At 37.0% G+C, this 19,744-nt stretch overlaps 1 pseudogene; it reads left to right on the top strand.

Moving 5' to 3' along the window:
- The first annotated feature begins 4,263 nt into the window (after nt 1-4,263).
- On the top strand, nt 4,264-17,840 carry LOC110198563 (tropomyosin-like; annotated as a pseudogene).
- The last annotated feature ends 1,904 nt before the right edge of the window (nt 17,841-19,744 follow it).

Genomic DNA, 19,744 nt, shown 5'->3' with positions numbered 1-19,744 from the left:
ATCTTGCTTTATCCTGTCCCACCCCCCATTTATTCTATTCTTTCTTTTGACCCTGTTCCTCCTCAGAAATGTTTGCTTCTGATTATCCCCTCCCCCAATCTGCCCTCCCCTCTACCATCCCCCTGATCTCCTGCCCCTTTCTCCCCTTATTGTCCTGTAGGGTAAGATAGATTTCCATACCTAATTGAGTGTGTATGTTATTCCCTCCTTAAACCACATCCTATGAGAATATTCATTCCTACTCACCTTCTCCCATTTCCCCTCCACTGTAAAAGCCTTTTCTTGTCTGTTTCATGTGAGATACTTTACCCCATTCTCCTCCCTTTCTCCTTCCCCCAGTATAATCCCTTAATTTTATGCCCCAGATATCACCCCTTCATCTTCAACTCGCCCCTGCGCCCTTTATTTATCTATCTATCCATCTATTTATCTATACATATATGTATATATATACATATATATATACATATATGTATATATATATATACATATATATATACATATATATATGTATAGTTTTTCCCCTCCCACAACTGTAATACTGACAATGGACTCATGAGTTACAAATATCATCTTTCTATGCAGAGTGTGAACAGTTCAACCTTAATAAGTCTCTTATGATATTTCTTTCCTATTTACTTCTTCATGTTCTACTTGAGTCTTGTATTTGAAAGTCAAATTTTCTATTCAGCTCTGGTCTTTTCATAAAGAATTCTTGACCATTTTTTCCCCTGAAGGATTATACTCAGTTTTGCTGGGTAGGTAATTCTTGGTTGTAATCCTATCTCCTTTGCCCTCCAGAGTATTATATTCCATGCCCTGTAGTCCTTTAATGTGGAAGCTGCTAAATCTTGTGTTATTCTGATTGTGTTTCCACAATATTTGAATTGTTTCTTTCTGGCTGCTTGCAATATTTTCTCCTTGACCTGGTAACTCTGGAATTTGGCTACAATATTCTAAGAGTTTTCTTTCAGGGATCTCTTTTGGATGGTGACCAATGGATTCTTTCAATTTCTATTTTGCCCTCTGGTTCTAAAATATCAGGGCAGTTTTCCTTGATAATGTCTTGAAAGATGATGTGTAGGCTCTTTTTTTTGATCATGGCTTTCAGATAGTCCAATAATTTTTTAATTCTTTGTCCTGTATCTATTTTCTAGTTCAGTTGTCTTTCCAATGAGATATTTCATATTCTCTTCTATTATTTTCATTCTTCTGGTTTTGTTTTACAGTGTCTTGATTTATGATAAAGTCACTAGCTTCCAATTGCTCCATTCTAATTTTTAGGGAAATATTTTCTTCAGTAAGCTTTTGGACATCCTTTTCCATTTGGCCAATTTTTCTTTTTAGGGCATTCTTCTCCTCATTGACTTTTTGGACCTCTTTTGCCATTTGGGTTAGGCTATTTTTTAAGGTGTTATTTTCTTCAGTATTTCTTTTTTTGGGTCTCCTTTAGCAAGCTGTTGACCTGTTTTTCATGGTTTTCTTGCATCATTCTCAGTTTTTCCTCTACTTCTCTTACTTGCTTCTCAAAATCCTTTTTTGAGCTCTTCCATGGCCTGGGACAAATTCATATTTTTCTTGGAGGCTTTGGATGTAGAAGGTTTGACTTTGTTGTCTTCTTCTGATTGTATGTGTTGATCTTTTTCACCAATGTAAGATTCTATAGTCTGACTCTTTTTGTGCTTCTTCCTCATGATCCTAGCTACTTACTTGAGTTATAAACTCTTTGTTAAGGTAGGGGTCTGTTTCCAGTCTGGAGAATGTACTGTCCCAAGTTTCAAGGGTTTTGTGCAGCTGTGTTTTCAGAGATACTTCTAGTCAACTGTAAATTTTCAGTTTTTCCAAGGTGGTATGATAAGGGGCGAGGGGTTTACTCCTTTCTGGCCTGTGCTGTGGTCTGTGAGTGACTACAAGCACTCTTTACTGTCTTGGAACTGTGAAGAAGATTTGCTCTTCACTGCCACTACAAGCTCAACCATGCCAGTGCTCCTCCTTGCACCAGGACCACTACCCAGAACTGTGACCCAGATCTAAGCACAGGCAAAGCAAGAGAATTTGCTGCTCTTTGCAGCAAAGAGATCCCGGCAATCCTCCTCTGATCAGCCACTCTGATTCCTCCTCAGTCTGTGGGCCTGAAGCTCAGGAAGCAGCCACCACTCCAGGGCCAGGCTCAGGGACTGGAACTGAGACCACTGCACTTCTTTCTCTCACCACAGACACAGACTTTTCCCACTGACCTTCTAAGCTGTCTTTGGCTTTCATGGGTTTAGTGTTCTGGAAACCACCACAGCTGTCTGCAATTCAGTCCTCTGAGGCCTGCTCCAGGTTCGCTGAGGCCTGCGTGCACATGCCAAACTGTGCTCCTCTGCCAGCATGGTGAGATATATCTTTCCAATCAACCATCCAGGTTGTCTTGGGCTGGAAATTTGTTTCACTCTGTCTTTTGGGGGGTTCTGCTGATTTAGAATTTGTTTAGAGCCATTTTTATAGGTATTTGGAGGGCTTTAGGGGAGAGCTCAAGCAAGTCACTGCTTTTACTCTACCATCTTGGCTTCACCCCTGAATTGAATATTTTTAAAAGGAAACCAATTAATAAATAATCCCCTCCAAAATATTAAAAAGGATACATGTATATGTATGTGTGTATGTATATATATGTATATATATGCATATATATGTATATATATATATATATATATATATGTATATATATATAATATATATATATATATATATATATATATATTTAAATTGCAACAAATCTTGCAATAGCTCTCTTTCCATGAGCTTTCAAATAATGCTTACAGTAACTTATCATTCACATGCTCCAGTTCTTTTGGTACCTAAGCATAAAGCTGGACCAAGTCACTTGAATTAAATAAGAGCAGTTAGATATATCTTACCAACTTCCTACTTATCTTGGGAATCTACTCCTTATTAGACATTGCTTTTCTGTTTATAAAAGGTAAAGATCATTTTTTCTCAATAGAGAAAGCAAGAGAAGCATAATAATTGAGGATTTTTTCCTTCGCTCTTTTGCCAGTTGTCATTGTATCATATACCTCAATTAGGTTTAGAAAAGGTAAGAATGGTCAGCCTGTTGAGTAACTGACAGAGGCAAGCATAGCAGAGGTATTTGCATATTGGGCATATCTTGGTGCAGTTGAAATAATAATAAGTTTTTAATACTAAGTTTGAAGTAATGCTAAACAGGAGAGAGTAGAGATTAAATTCCATATAGGAAGACTGAGATTCAAATGGTTAAATAAAGATGAACTGGAGCCTTGAAGATTAAGATTTAATTCATTTTAAGAAAAATTCTTTCTGAGAAATAAGTGAGGTTTGTAACCCATTTTGCATCAGGAAAATAATTAGGCAAATTAGATTTATTTTTATTTTTAAACATGTTAGTGACATTTGTGTCATCATACCAATGAAATTTTCAAAGTTCTTCCTCCAAATAGAAGAAATACTAGAGCAAAACTGATTACACATGCTTAGGCCCACTTCTTCTCATCAATTATAACATGACAATTATTTTTGGCCTCCAAGATCAATGTTTCCTTAAGTTGCTAATTTCAGCTATTAACCAGATTTATATATGCCTTAGAAGTGTTTCATAATGGATAGAGAGCTGGTTGTGGACTCCAGGAGTTCAAATCCTACCTCTTATATATATTATAGGCTATGTGACCCTGGGCAAGTCACTTGACATCTCAATGTTTCAGGCAGTTCTCTAAGACTTTAAGTTGCAGAGGAGGTGCCCATCGACACTGGTAAATGGAAATTCCTCATGCTGTACTACCCAATATCAATAAAAGCAAAGATTCAGTACTTATCTGTATAATGCTTATAATGTAGATTCTCCTTTGTCTCACATGATAGTGAGCTGCCCATCAACTCAAGGATTTAAGAAGTCAAGAGAATCACCTGCGATGGAAGGTTTATAAGATTATTTGGTTAAATGATCTTCAGGTCCCCTTTCAAATCTGTGCTGACCCGCCTTTTATGGACAGAGCTATGAGATCCAGCAGGTTGGCAAGTGGGGATGGAGCCTAAGGGCTCAGACCAGTACAATGACCAATCACAGCTTGCCAGGAAGCAATATATCAAAACCAGAGTATACTAAGGAGACAGAGCTTGTATCATAGAATCAGCAGGCAACATGGGGGACTTAATCACAGGGGCCAGTCTTGACTACTGCAGTGTAGACAATGCATGATTTTTTGAGCGAGGCCTGAATACAAAGTAAGGAATGACGGGATGGAGTTTGTGAGTAATGCCAGTAAACCATCACCTTGATTTACACACTCTGGTGTGGGTAAAACATGCTCATTTTTGTTTGAAAAGGTGTGTAGGCTGTATCCTTACATTTGTTAACCCTTTCTGAGGAGCAACACTTCAACTGAGGGATTCTAGCATTTTTTGATTTATTGGATCATGTCAGTACAAAAAGTAAAAACTTGCCTCCTGGAGTGTTTGTACTTTCCTTAACAGATCTGAAGACAAAGTATAGAAAAAGCCAGATAAAAGGAATACCATAAGAATAGATGACTAAATTTAAGATGGGGAGGAGGGAAGTAGAGAATGAGGAATCAGTGTCAGGGATTGAATTATGTCTAGAAATCCAGTGTTTCACCTTCACCCAACTTCCACTCCTTGATGAATGAATCTTGCCGCGCAAGATCCCATGGAATTTTATGTTCGTGGTAACTATTTGTTTCTACTTAATTTCCCTTCTTGATCCAAGGTTCTCTAAGTATTGCAACTATAGTGATTATTCATATCTGTTGGTTATTTTCCTTAGCCACACAACCTGACTTCTATCATAGTAATTGCATCCCTGAGTGAATTGCTTTTATTTTTCAAATAGTTACTTTGTGGTTCCAGTACATTTGTGATAATTTACTGGGTCAAGACACATCACTTTGATGAAAGTACAGTGAATTTGCCTTATCTGAATTTTAAAACACATGAGAAGGAGTTTTATTTCATAGTTTAGCATACATTAAGAAAATAATGTGCCAATTTTCTCATTCTCTTGTGGTTGAACAACAAAAGACTTTTAGATGTTAAATACTTCATTTAATCCTTTCCCAGTAAGTGGGCTTCTAGAGATTAAGTCTTCTCTTCTAGGTCACAACAATTGCAAAATGTGTGTCATCCTGCTTCTAGTGTGTGTCTATCCATGACTATTCCTAAGGCACTGTTTGAAAATGGATATGAATGCATAAAATGAAAACATAAAAGAAGCATATAAAATGATAGGAATTTGTGTTATGAAGCAGGGTAATGAAAGGTATTTTGGAAAAGCATCACACTGTATGCCATGATGACACCATGGCTATTACTTTGTGGACTCCCATCATAGAATTTGATATTTTTAGGTCAGATCACATTCCTGGAAGGACCTGAAAACTGTCAATTATCCTGTAAGGAAAGGTTTGGTTTTGTTTTGGTTTAATTTTGTATGTGTCATGAACTCTTTTGACAATCTGGTGAAGTCTTTTGATGCTTTCTCAGAATTTTTTTTAATAATTGAAAAAAATGTTAAATTTCAGTCAGAGATAAGTGTAAATGAAGATGTATTTTTCCCTATCCAAGTTCATAGCCTCCTGACAATCTATACATGTACCCTTCAGTTCCTAGGTGAAGAATACTTGGGCTTTTAGGGAATGTTTTAATCAATATCATAGAGTGGATTGGTTGCTGAACTTGTTGGAGCAAGGAAGGCCTGGATTCCAAACCAATCCTTTAATTTTTTTTATCTGTGTGACAAGGAACAAGTCACTTAACTACTCTAAGTCTCAGTTTCCTCATCTATGAAATAGCAATAATAAAAGAATCAACCTCAGCAGGTTGTCATGAGGATCAGATAAGACAGTGTATGTAAAGTGGTTCACAAATCTTAAAGTACTACACAAAAATCAGTTGGTCAGCCAACAAACACATCTGAGGTAATTGGCCAGGCACTGTACTAAGCCCTGCCAAAAAGAGGCAAAAGATAGTCCCTGCCCACACAGAGCTCACAATCTAATAAATCTAATTTCAGCTGTTATTATTTGTAGAAGTTCTATTATTCTAACCTTGGTGTATGGATAATTTCTTGTTTCATGGTACCAGTGTAGTCAGATGCCTGTTGGTCTAAGGATAGGAAAAGAAAGCCAGAATATTTTCTTTCTACATCAGTTTTAGACAAATCACTCATCTTCTTTGTCTAGGTTTCCTTTTTCAAAAAAGTGGAAACTGTCATGCTTCCCTCTATCACTAGCCCTGGCATGATGCAATACTACTTGTCTTTTCCTCAGATATTTGCAGATGAGTCTTCTGAAAAAGGGCAGAGAATCATCATTGTTGCTCATGGTGGAGAATACTTGGATATTTTCACATAAGTAGAGAAAACATCCACAGTCCCCCATGATAAATGCTTGAAATCAAGTCATTTAGGCAGTATTTCCTCCTATAATATCATCATGACTTTCCTGCGACAGATTGTCCTTGTATTTCTAGTTAATGCCTTCTTGTTATGCTTTCTAAAAGCTAATAAACTACTTCTCAGAATATGGGAATCAATGAGTCCCAGGTGAAAATCATTATACATCCTTCTTCAGTAATTATTTTAATATGAAAATTGGAGATGTCATTTTGAGGTGGTTCATGACCTCCAGGAGAGCTTCCTGGATCACCTTTGTAATGATAATAGATTATACATGTTGCGGAACCATTACCAGCTGGGACCATAAGCCAGAAGACTGACGAACTAACAGATAATTAGTAACAGTTGAAATCATAAAGTGTTTTAAAATCCTAGGATCATAGATTTAGAGTGAGAAGGGAGCTTAGGGACTGTCTAGAAGATTTTTCTCCTCATGTTAGATATGAGGAAATTAAGACTCAGAGATGTTAAGTCACTTGCCTCTCGTCACACATCCAGTAACTATCACAAGCAGGATTTAAATGTAGGTCTTGGCTCTAGCACTCTAACACAGCACTTTCCACACATTATTACATTGACTCCTACCTGAGATAATTGCTTTTGTTCCCTTTTACATATTAGGAAACTGAGGCTCAGATAGGCTAAATGACTTATCCAGGGTCATATAAATGATAAATTTCAGACCTGAAATTTTAAGCCAAGACTCATATAGTCACTAGACCTTGTATTCTTTCCATTGTATGACATTGGCTCCTAGTAGTTGGGTGATTCTAAGAATTAAGAAAGACAGTTTTATGAGTCATACATTTACCAACGGTAAGAGGTGTAGATCAGAAATGGATACAAAGTGACAACTAAAAAGTTCATGTTTGTATAATTACAATAAAAAACAACTTGCAGTTATATAGGGGTCAGGTAAGTAGATATGCCATTTTACAGATGAGGAAATGAGCTCAGAAGGGTTGGTACTTACCCAAGGTCACATAGTACTTAAGTGGTTGGAGTAGATCAAAGGTAAGACATTCAGTAAAATGAGAGGAGCCAAGGGACATGCATATGATTGCCAAAAATCTAACGAGCTATAGTTTAGGAGAGGTGGCTAAGTGGCGGAGTTAATTGGCATTGAACACTGCTTAAAGAAAAGCTGAGTTTAACATTGGACCCAGACACTTACTAGCTGGATAGCCTTGAAAAAGTCACTTAATTTCTCTTAGCCTCAGTTTGTTCATCTGTAAAATGGAAACTAATAGTCCCTACCTCAACAGGGTTTTTGTGAGGATCAAATGTGATAGCATATGTGAAACCCTTTACAAACCTTACAATGTTATATACATGCATGACAGCCAAACCTAGAGTCAGGGAAATATAAAATTCGGTCCCACTTCTGGCATTTAGTAGCTAAGTAATCATGGGCAAATCAGTTACTTCCTCTAAGCCTCAGTATTGTCATCTGTAAAATGGGAATAATAAGATATGCCCACTTAACCCCCTCCCCCCAAGGCTATTATGGGCACTAAAGGCATATGTACATAAAATACTTTGCAAACTTTCAATCAGCAATTTTCAGTTCTTGCTATTATCATGATTGCTGTTGTTGAGGAAGGATGATTACAAGTGTATGCAAAGATTGGTAATCTAGCTAGTCATTCAACATGTCAAACCATCAATGAGCAGAGCACTGCAGTATAGACATCATTCTTCTGAAAGACAGCTTGATGCAGTCTTTATATATGAGCTTCTTGTATATTGCATTCCTGGTAAGGCTTTATTCCCAAGCTGTGGGACCAGCTGACTTCAGTGGTATAAATGGGGAAGTTGCTCCCTCCAGTCATCTATCAGATTAGGGATGAAGGAACAGGACTTTCAGGTACATTATAAAAAATGCAGTACTAATGTCCAAACCACAACAAATTTTTCACTTTCTCAGAATTAATATGCAATGGGAATCCACACATATGATAGAATGGGAAGCTTTGGCACAGGCATATTATCAGAGAACTGAGAAATTGTGAAGTTTTAGTTAGTTGGTGCAGAGTTGATTAGGAGGCCATGTCTGCTATTGGGTTGGTGTTGACTAAACTAGGTATGCCAAATAGGCTCTAGTGATCTGTTCACAATAAGAATTATAGAAGACAAAGAAGCCTGACTGATTCCAATGTGCAATGATCTTATACTGAGGAGGAAGGCTACACATTTGGAGGAGAAAACAAGTTCAACAAAAAGTAGAATGATCAAGAGTCAAAAAGAAAGAAAAATAAATCAGGACAGATGTAGGACTTATTAAATGTATGGTCTTCCATAGTCAAGAAAGTCATCCACAGTATTTGACATTTACTCCTATGTCCAAAGACAATGTTTTAGTTTGCTGAATTTGACTCAATTCAAGAAGACTTTCTCATCTCATAGTATGGGCAAAGCAAGGAATGCTCTACTGATTAGAGCTGATTTGACCTGTATGGCCAGCAGTTAGATTTACTTCTCTTCTACGGTGACTGAATGGAATGAAATGCCAACAAATGGTGATACAAATGAGGGCAATGATATTTAGAGGGATCATGTAACAGAGTGTGCCTACATCTATTAATGTAAAAGTGGGTCCTTGATGAAGTCACAGTTTTAAGTCTAAGTGGGACTTAAAGACTAGGAATAGAAGTTATAGAAACTGAGATCAAGTTAGTCTTAGTTCTAAAAGGCTTTGAAATTAAGTAGGAATGAACTTTAGCAAGTGATTTGACATATTTCTTTTGTAATATTTCCAGTAATAAATAAGTGTATGTATATATATATATACATATATACATATATATATATATATACACATATATACATATATGTATATATATACAAACATATATAAATATACAAATACACACATATATACACATACCTATATAAATGTGTATGTGTGTATATATAGATATATGTGTGTGTATGCACATATGTGTGTATATGTGGGTGTATTAGCTAGGTGACTCAGTGGATAGAGTGCTGTGCCTGAAGTTAGGCAGACTCATCTTCAAGGAGTTCAAATCTGGCCTTAGACACTTACTAGCTGTATGACCCTGGACAAGTCACTTAACCTTGCTTGCCTCCGTTTCCTCATCAGTAAAATGAGCTGGAGAAGGAAATGGCAAACCACTCCAATATCTTTGCCAAGAAAACTCCAAATGGGGTCTTGAAGAGTTAGACACAATTGAAATGATTGAACAACAATTATACTATATCTATATCTATTTACTTTATATATCTATATATATATCTATCTATATATATAGATAGATATATATAGATATACATACTTCATATATATGTGAGTGCATGTGTGTATGTACACATGCATATTTATGGGAATACAGGCAATTACTTAAAATTATTTATTTTGCAATTTGGCTACTGATACACACACATATACATATACGTGTACGTATGTAGATATGTGTATACATATATAGACATATTTATGTATATACATGTGTATATGCATATATATATACATATATGTATGTATATATACACACACAAAAAAAATACACTTGACCTGTGTTTTTGCAAATATAAGGAGTGCCTAGTGATGAATTTCTTCTGCTGATGCAGATCAATACCTTCTCTGCAACTTACTGTATACTTTCTTCATGTATTTCCTGTAGCTACATTGAAGTTAAATAATTTTCATAGGGTCATACAGCCATTATTGTACCAAAGTTAGGCTTGAACTCAGACCTTCTTAACTTTGAGGCCAGCTATCTATCCACCATGATATTTTTGCCTTTTATTAGTTTAAAATAGAATAAGAATAGCTCATGTTGCTATGGCATTTTACAGCTAAACAACTGCCTTTCTCGCAATGACCCTCAAAATTAGATAATGCAAGCATTACTATACCTACTTTATAAAAGAGAAAACACATTTAAGGAGAGAAAGTGAATTGCTTTTAGATACTAGCATAAAAAATGGGATATATGGAAGCTGAATTTTTACTAGTACTCCTTTTGTTAATCCATGTTGCCTCCTTATAAATGAAAAACAAATGAAAATCAGGGAGTCTAAGCAACTTGTTCAATATCAACCAGGACAGGTGGCACTAGTGGCAGGCACACTATTGTCTACTTCTACTTTTTCATGCTTGCAGGTAAAATTGGCCTTCCTAAGTGCATACTTATAGAAGTCAGATAATCAGAACTAGGAGATTGTCCCTCCTCCAACTATGACATTTTAATTTACTTATTGTTTCCTATATTGAAAGTTCCAATTTTAGAAGCTAGAGCATAATCCATTCATTTTACTCATTGCCACATATTTTGTAGCAAATGTGTTCTAAATAAATGATTTTGTGGTGGTATCCCCATACCACTGAAAAAAGTTAAAGTATATCTGATATGTGACCTAACTGCTCAAATAGTATTTATTAAAAGATATATCTTTACAACAAGTATCACATTTCTAAAATATATAGAGAACTAAGTCAAATTTATAAGTCATTCCCCAATTGATAAATGGACAAAGGATATGAACAAGCAGTTTTTAGATGAAGAAATTAAAACCATCTATAGTCATATGAAAAAATGCTCTAAATCACTATTGATTAGAGAAATGCAAATCAAAACAACTCTGAGGTACCACATCACATCTATCAGATTGGTTAACATGACAAAACAGTAAAATGATAAATGTTGGAGAAGATGTGGGAAAATTGGAACATTAAGGTATTGTTGGTGGAGTTGTGAACTGATCCAACCATTTTGGAGAACAATTTGGAACTGTGCCCAAAGGGCATACCCTTTGACTCAGCAATAGCATTGGGAAAAGGACTCACATGAACAAAAATATCTATAACAACTCTTTTTGTGGTAGCAAAGAATTGGAAATTGAGGGGATGCCCATCAATTGGGGAATGGCTGAGCAAATTGTGGTATATGAATGTAATGGAATACGATTGTGCGATAAGAAATGATGAACAAGTGGACTTCAGAAAAACCTAGAAAGAATTGTATGGACTGATGCTGAGTGAAGTGAGCAGAACCAGGAGAACATTATACACAGTAATAGCCATGATGTGTGATGACTGATTTTGACAGACTTAGCTCTTCTCAGCAATGCAATGATTTAAGACATCTCCAAAAGTCTCATGATGGAAAATACTGTCCACACCCAGAGAAACAACTGTGGAGTTTGAATGCAGATTAAAGCATACTGTTTACTCTTTTTTTTCTTCTGTTCTGTTTTGTTTCTTTTTTCTTGTAGTTCCTCCTATTGGTTCTAATTCTTCTTTAAAATAAGACTAATGTGAAAATATGTTTAATAGGTGTGTGTGTGTGTGTGTGTGTGTGGAGAGAGAGAGAGAGAGAGAGAGAGAGAGAGAGAGAGAGAGAGAGAGAGAGAGAGAGAGAGAGAGAGAGTCTATATCAGATTGTGTGTTGTCTTGGTGAGAGAGGTGGGGAGGGAGGGAGAGATTTCAAACTCAAAAGCTTGTGGAAGTGATTGTTGAAAACTAAAAATAAAATAAATTAGTTGAAATTTAAAAAAGGAAGATATAGAATAGCTGACTTTCTTCCACGACAATAGACAAGAATCCTGGAATATGGTTGCCTCTGATTTTGCCCATGATCCTGGATAAGTCTTCATGTTTCCATGCCAGGGTTATATTCCCACGTATTTAGAGGGTAGGTAGTGGTAAATATTAGGAGCAGTGCAAGGTAACAATTATTTTTACTAACACAGAGAAAACTCCTCATTTCTGATACAGTTTAAAAGTAATATCTCACTTTTCATTTGATCTTGAATGTTTTGGGTTTTTTTTTTTTGTGGTGGTTGAGGGGGGTGGGCAGCACTTATTGGCCAAGGCATGGGTAGCTGAGCTGAAGGTATTTCTGAATTTAATGATTGGTCTTGTGAGTACACTCGATACACTTTCAGTCCCATCGGCAGCTTTGAACATAAATAATTGTTATCTTGATGGAAGTCATGCCCTGAGCAGTTTTTCATAAATAGCCTTAAGATTACCCTTAAAAAGCTATTCGTATTTAAGTTGGACAAAAAAGTCTACATAGTAAGTCTTCTCACAAAAGTTACAGATGGGGAAAAACCATGTTAAATATTTAACAGGCAAACTAAGAGGTCATAAGTACTTAGGGAAAATTTTAAAGAAAAACTATCATCTCAACATGCTAGCAAAATAGATTACAACCAAGAATGGGCTGGTAAATGTATAGCAAACGGCTCTCCAGGTGGGAAGCATGTATATAAGGCAAACTGTTCATTTTAACCTTTGTTAATATTTTCTCAACCACTTCCTTAAGTATTTGTTGTACTTTAGAAAGGAATATCACCCCAAATGGGAGATTCATGTTATAATAAGTAATAAATACCTACCTACATACATACAAATGGTTTGATACATACAAGGCCTTGATCCATAGATTAATATTACTTCTTCAGGCAGAAATCCATATATTAAGGCATCTTAAATAAATCATAAAGTAGGTTGTAACATTCCTCCAGGACATTAGCTATGAAAGGGGTACCCATAACATGGGTATAATATGTACCTCTTAGGGGTATTGTGATAGGAAAATAAAAGAACAGGTTAAAATCATTTTTAAAGATGTTAAAATGCTATAGAAATGCAAGATAATGTGTATGTTTGTTTGGAGAAGAAAGCAGGTGCAAAGTTCATAAGACCATAAATTTAGGAATGGCTGTTTAAGAAACTGAGGCCCTAAAAGGTTAAGAGATTTGCTCGAGGTCCCACAGGTAGTAAGAGCTTGATGGGCTCTTGGAGAGCATCTAGTTGAGGGGTGGGGAACCTGAGACCTCAAGGCCAAACGTGGCCCTCTAGGTCCTCAAGGATGCCCTTTGACTGAACATTCAGGTTCCCCACCCCTATCATAGTCTAACCCATCAATTAATTTATGAGGAAACTGAGTCCCTTAGCAATAACAACTCTTGCCTAAGGTCACACAGTAGTAGAAATGGAACTGGCAATAGTGTTTCCAGTCACCCAGGGCAGGTTCTTTGTAGTGTATCACACTGCCTCCAGATATAAAAGGACAAAATCTAGGATTCTAAAGCTATAATGATAGTACCAGAAGTCATTCAACAGTTCCTGTTTGGAGTTTGTTTATTTTAGGCTCAAACTTAAACCAGTCTGATATTTTTGCCACTCCTACTTTGAGTAGTAACAAAAAAATTAATAAATAAAACCTATTTTCTCCTCACAGAAGCTGTTATTTTTACAAAGAAAGTTTCAAACTATGTTTCCTCTGCTTTTTGGTGATTTGCCTGGGAGGATTTTTTTTCTTTCTTTCTATCTTTCTTTTTTTTCCTCCCTTCCTTCCTTCCTTCCTTCCTTCCTTCCTTCCTTCTTTCTTTCTTTCTTTCTTTCTTTCTTTCTTTCTTTCTTTCTTTCTTTCACCCCCAGCACCTTGGTGAACATTATCACTGCTTTGGGAGCTTTCATTAATGAGGTCTGAGATAGATAACAACTGTTTAAAAAGTAAGCACTGCCTTTTCATATCTGCATTAAATTGAAATGTTATCATTATATGGGAAGCTTTGCGAGGGAGAGCAGTCCCAGTCATTAGCTGGCTCTTCCACCACTAAAGATCCCTCACCCTTAGAGAGAGAGGAATGATTAGCATACATATAAAGGCCAAAATCGTGTCTTGAACTGTTGCAAGCAGTTAGACAAAAAAGGCAAAGCAAATCAGTTTTCCTCTGATACAGTTTGTGAAATTTTCAGTTCTGCCAGTATGACAGGGGACAAAGCTGGCATAGGAAAAGCAAAGTGGGCTGGCTCCCTCTGTCTTGGTCTTTCATTTATGTACAGCATATATTTTATGAGCAATATTTGGAAATGTAGATATGAGGATGCTAAATCAGATGGTTTGATCAAAAACTCTAGAGTGTACATTTAAGAATCTAAAGAAATTTCAATAGTGATAAACATCTTGTTAGTCCATGTCTGTGAACAAAGATCGACCAAGTGACCCTCTAGGAAAAGTGATATGATTGCTGCTACTTTTCTATTGCCTCAATTACCACCTTTCCTAGGTCACCAATCTAATCTAATCTGATCTGATCTATATTAATATAGTCAAATAAATGAAAAGAAAAATCATTCTGTGCAAAGCACTGTGATCTAATATAATACATTACTCATTTATTTAAGAACCTACTTCTATAGGCACATAACGGTGAGAAGAAGCATAGTAGGAGGAAGATATACCTGATCTAAGACTCAAGAAGGTCAGAGTTCAAGTCCCATCTCAGGTATTTAGAGGCCTGTGACCCTGGGGAAATCATTTAATCTCTCTGTGTTCACAGGACATCCTCAAAGACTACAAATTGTAGCATTGATAGAGTGTGTTTCATCACCTGGAGTTCCCCATGCCACAGTTAGAAGAATGGTCATCTTCTTTGAGTCTCAAGTTGAAGTTATGTGGAAAGGTGGATAAAGTACCATGACTGGCATCAGGAAGACCTAATCTAGCTGTTTGATTCTGAACTAGTTAATTAAACTCTGTTTGCCTCAGTTTCCTCAAGTGTAAAATGGGGATAATAATAGCACCTACCTCATAGGACTACCATGAAGATCAAATGAGATATTTGTAAAGCACTTAGTGCAGTGCCTGTCCTACAGTAGGTACTATCTAGATGCTCATTCTATTCTGCCTGTTGCTCCCAGGACTCAACATATTATTAAACCAGGTTCTCAGTATCTGTCCTATTATTACTCCATGACATCAGAGAAGCGAAGGAATAAAAGGACAGTCCCACTCTATCATGTTTAATCATTCTCCCACTCTTATTGCATGGGAGATAGAAATTGCTAGCTGATTATTTTCTTGAAAAGGGAGGGCAATGCTAAGAAGAAAGGGGGAAGCACATGTGGAGCAGACACAACTTATCAGCAAAAGACTAGGCCTGAAAAATTGTTTTGTTTATTTTTCTTAAATTATAATGGTACAGCATAGTCGATAGTTATAAATTTTGCTGTTCTACCCTTATGTGCTCTTCTAGAAACTCAGGATGTGGAATAATGTTTCTATGGGAAAATGATTTCCAATTTCTGAATAAACCAATATACATATGGACTTTGGAACTCAATCTTTTTGTAAGTTAAGACTTAGTTTTTAAACCAAGCTTCTGAAAAAACAGTGTCCAGACCTGGAAAGGACATATCGAATTGATCTTAATAGCTTTATATGGCTTAACTTTTTTCAGTAAAATAACAGTATATTCTTTTAAGTCTAAAAATTAATTGTATGGGGAATCTTTATAAGTCTCTTGGCCAAATTTGGATCAAAATAATGCTTCTTCTATTTGTTCTTTGGGTCTCTCCTTAGATGAGAACTTGGAAGTGTTCTGAGTAAGCAGGAATATTGTTTAATAATTCTAGCCCATTATCTGTGTTTTCTATCATGTTACCAAATAAATGCTTTATTGTGTACAATCAGTTTACTTGGTCACTATGTGGTAACCAAAATGGCAGAGAAAAGCCAGGAAGTTGCCTGAGATCTCCCCAGTTTCCCTCAGAAGCAATGTTAAATCAAGCCTCTAAACAGATTCCGGAGGGACAGAACCTAGAAAAAGACAGAGTGAAACAATATTCCAGTTTAAGTTAACTTGGACTTCAGGAAAAAAAATTGGGTAAAAATGGAGGGCAGTCCAGTGCAGACAGTGTCCAGGCAAGCCAGCAGAAGGCTCTTAGCCATGGCACAGATCAGTAACTGAGGCCCCTTTGCCCTGACTTAGCAGGCCAGTGGCACAGCAGACCAGCTGTGAGGGCTCCAGCTGCAGCATACAAGGCAAACTGCCAGCCACAGAAATCTATGACAACAGGCATGACTAGACCAGGCTGACCCAGGGCAGTGGGCAAGCCACCAGCATCTGAGACTCTGGCACAGAAAGCCAGTGACCAGGTGCTAGCACACAACACAAGAAGCTCGGGACTGTGCCCCCTATTCCCAAGGAGCAGAGTTCAACTTTACAAATAGTGAATTAGGCTTAAAAAATTAGCAAAAAAACAGAAAAGTGGCTTGACCATAGAAAGCTACAATGGTAAAAGGGAAGATCAAAACAAAAACTCAGAAGAGTCCAACAATGTCAAAATGACTACGGGCAAAGTCTCAAGCACAAAAAGCCTTCTTGGAAGATCTCAAAAAGAATTTTAAAAATCAAATAAGTGATATAGGAGAAAAATTGGGAAAAGAAATGAGAGTTATGCAAGACAGAGTCAACAGTTTGGAAAAGGAGGGCCAAAAACAACCGAAGAAAACAATTCCTTAAAAAATACAATCAGCAAATGGAACAAGAATGTATGGAAGAAAATGACTCCTTAAAAAGTAGAATTGGCCAAATGGAAAAGGAGGTACAAAAGTTTATTGAAAAAAACAATTTCTTAAAAATTAGAATTGGTCAAGTGGAAGCTAATGACTCTATGAAACATTAAAATCAGTCATATACAAATCAAAATAATGAAAAAAAAAAGAAGAAAATGTAAAATATCTCATCACAAAAACAATTGACCTGGAAAATACATCCAGGAGAGATGTTTTATGAATCGTTGGATTATTTGAAAGACATGATAAAAAAAAAAAGCCTAGACAGCATCTTTCAAGAAATATATCAAGATGAGCGGCCTCAGTCCCTCCAGCCCCAGTGCTCCCGGGCTACCCTGCCCTGTGACCTGAGACCCCTACTCGCTATAGCTGGCCTCAACTACCTGGAGGCAATGAAAAGGAAAATCCAGGTGCTGTGACAGCAGGCGGATGTGACTGAGGACCGAGCCCAGAGCTTGCAGCGGTAGCTAGTCAGCAGGTGAGAGCAGAGAGAGAAAGCTGAAGGAGATGTGGCCACTCTGGATCCATGAATCCAGCTACTTGAGGAAGAGTTGGACAGGGCCTGGTAACGTCTGGCCACAGCCCTGCAGAAACTGGAGAAGGCAGAAAAAGCTGCTGATGAAGTGAGAGAGGAATGAAGGTGACTGAGAACTGGCTGATGAAGGATGAAGAGAAAATGTAAATTCAGGAAATGCAGTTGAAGGAGACCAGGCATATTGCAGAGGAGGCTGGTCGCAAATATGAGCAGGTAGCCTGTAAGTTGGTCATTCCTGAGGGCAAGCTGGAACAAGCAGAAGAGGGTGCTGAGGTTTCAGACCTTAAGTGTGGCCATTGGGAACAGTAGCTGAAGATGTCACCAACAACCTGAAATCCTGGAGGCTGCATCTGAGAAGTATTCTGAAAAAGAGGATAAGTACAAAGAAAAAATCAAGCTTCTGTCTGACAAACTTAAAGAGGCTGAAACCCAGCCTGAGTTTGCAGAAAGAACTGTTGCAAAACCGGAAAAGACCATTGATGACCTGGAAGAATAACTTGCCCAGGCCAAAGAAGAGAATGTGGGCTTACATCAGGCAATGGATCAGACATTAAATTAATTTTAACAGTATATGAATCAAGAAAGAATTTTGTTTGCCAGAAACTGGAGAACTCCATGTTGTCCCCTTCCCTTGTAAGAAATTCCTTCTATTATTGCATCTTTTCTTTACTGGAAACGACAATCAAATTATGAATACCTGACCAATATTTGTTATCAGAGAGGCTTTGGGCACCAGTTAAATCTTGTTCCTCCTTTCAAACAGATCGCTAAAGCTTCTAGTTGGCTTTTTTTTTGTATCCTTAAATTACATTTTTTTTTCCTTTGGCAGGCAGGGTATTTAATATAGTCCAGAACCTCCAAAACTAAGGGCATTGTGTTACACTCTAGGCAATAGCAGGGAACCCAACTGAGCTACTGGATCAGGCCTGGGTTGATTTAAGAACATAAGCATTCCAAGTCACCCTCAGCCTTTTTGCAGAAGGGAAGGAACCGTCTCATAAAATGGGTGGGGACTTTCCATCCATAGTGAAGGTTGTTTTAGGAAGACATAAACCATAAAGAATGGCCTAATTATTGTGGCCCTTCCTCCCACTCTATACTGCAGGACAAACATCCTCTGAGCAATGTTAAAACAAGAGAAAGTACTTTTAAAAGATGATCGACAACATCTAGATTTTTTTCTGGATTAATACTTGAGGTTCCATTTTTGTACTGGTCCAACCATAGATGGCTTGTATAAAAACCCAATTGATGTTACTTTCACTGGATACGTAGACTTTTTTTCCTTTAAATGAGCTTTTTTGGGGTGATTTTAGGTGAGATCAGCCCATATTTGGACCAGTTATAGTACCTTCCCAACTTCTCTCATTTAAATGAGTTGACTTCTGCAAAGCAACTGAAAGTCTCATTCCAAATAAGGAATGATATTTGTTCCATTCCTTGATTTCTGTATGGCTGAGCATCAGCCAACAAAGCCAGCCAGCAATTCAATGGAAATTCATATGGTGGCCTGTCTCTCCGATGGTTATAGCATGGTAGTGCTTCCCATCAGCCCTTTTCCATGCCACTTTCTATGTCCATGAATCTGTTGGCTAGAAATACAACACTAAAGGCAGCTCGCTATCACTAAAATAGAAATACAATTTGAATTGTCTTAATTTTATTTTAGACTGCCATAGTATGGCAAATGGAAGATTGTTCTATTTCAGAGGGAATTTAATCCCTATTTTTGGGACCAACTTTAATAAAGACCAAAAACCTCCTGATCTAACTGTATTCAGAGATTCAAATAGACAGTACCTATTTGTTGTTGCTAAAAGGTTTCCTTGTGTACAGCTCAGTGCTAAAACATTCCTTATTCCACAGCAGTGTGGAACAGATATGAAAACTCAAGTGTACAGTTGTGATTAAAAATTACCCTGCTTCTGGTATATAATCCTGGTCCTCATTCCTATTTATTAAGCATCACACTACCCAGAAACACACTAGGAAATATGAAACTGAATGAAACCAGTTCTTTTCATTTAGATCTTTACCAAATGTATCATATGTAATAGTATCTTTTTAATCAAATAAATTTTTACATAAACTAAAAAAAAGAAATTATCAAGGAAAACTGCTCTGATATCCTTGAACTAGAGGGTAAAATGGACATTGAAAGAATCCACCAATCACCAATCCACTGAACACCTCCTGAAAGAGATCCCAAAATGAAAACTCCAAGGAATATTGTAGCCAAATTCCTGAATTATCAGTTCAAGGGAAAAAATACTGCAGGCAGCCAGAAATAAACAATTCAAACATCAAGGTGCCATAGTCAAGATTACATAGGACGTAACAGCTTCTACATTAAAGGATCAGAGGGCTTGGAATATGATGTGATGGACAACAAAGGAGCTTGGATTATAAGCAAGAATCAACTACACAGCAAAA

Source organism: Phascolarctos cinereus, unplaced genomic scaffold (genome assembly GCF_003287225.1).
Source record: "Phascolarctos cinereus isolate Bilbo 61053 unplaced genomic scaffold, phaCin_HiC Scaffold_726;HRSCAF=1367, whole genome shotgun sequence".
Lineage (NCBI taxonomy): Eukaryota > Metazoa > Chordata > Mammalia > Diprotodontia > Phascolarctidae > Phascolarctos > Phascolarctos cinereus.
The sequence above is the reverse complement of the archived record's forward strand: the minus strand, read 5'-3'. Positions and strand labels throughout refer to the sequence as shown.